General features: G+C 38.2%; 1 non-coding gene across 1 annotated transcript; it reads left to right on the forward strand.

Annotated features, from left to right (window-relative positions):
* The first annotated feature begins 297 nt into the window (after positions 1–297).
* On the forward strand, positions 298–380 carry trnal-uaa. The gene has a single exon. It is a non-coding gene; the product is annotated as a tRNA-Leu (tRNA).
* Positions 381–733: the final 353 nt, after the last annotated feature.

The following is a 733-nucleotide window of genomic DNA, read 5'->3' on the forward strand; positions in this document are numbered from 1 at the left end:
AAGATAAGGGGAAGAAATTGGAAAAAATTGTGATTATAAATTGCGATTATAAAATGCGATTATAAAGTAAGACAACTTTAAATTATTATTGTTACAGAGCTGCTTAAATAATAACTTGCACTAATGATACGTTTAAAATCGGGCTTAAGAGAATAGCACTTGATATTTTGCAGAGTTTTTTCTGTGACCCCTGATCTCTGCTTCCCCATTTCTAATCTTCATTCAGACTATGGGCTGACAGTGTTTGGGAATTAAGTGCTTAACATGTGTTGGAAAAAGTAGCAATTGTTTATTGTAACCAGGATGGCCGAGTGGTTAAGGCGTTGGACTTAAGATCCAATGGATGTATGTCTGCGTGGGTTCGAACCCCACTCCTGGTAGGAGAGCTGTTTTTTAAATGGTGATGATATGTGGTATTATCGCTAGATTGTTAATCCAGGGACTCAGATTTGAATCCTGCCGTGGCCAAACGTGGAATTTGAATTCAATAAAAATCTGGAATTAAGATTCTAATGATGACCATGAAACTGCTGTTAAGTTCCCTTTAGGGAAGGAATTTGCTGCTCTTACAGTCTGTCCTATATGTGCTTGATTCCTAATTGCTCTCTGGACAATAAATACTGGCCTAAACAGTGACAGCTAAATCCTGTAAATGAAGAGAAAATGTTCACTGGAGGAGGAGGGTCCACAAATATCCTCATCCTCAATGACAGAAGAGCCCAAACATCAGTGC

The sequence above is a fragment of the Chiloscyllium plagiosum genome, chromosome 11 (genome assembly GCF_004010195.1).
Source record: "Chiloscyllium plagiosum isolate BGI_BamShark_2017 chromosome 11, ASM401019v2, whole genome shotgun sequence".
Taxonomy (NCBI): Eukaryota; Metazoa; Chordata; class Chondrichthyes; order Orectolobiformes; family Hemiscylliidae; genus Chiloscyllium; species Chiloscyllium plagiosum.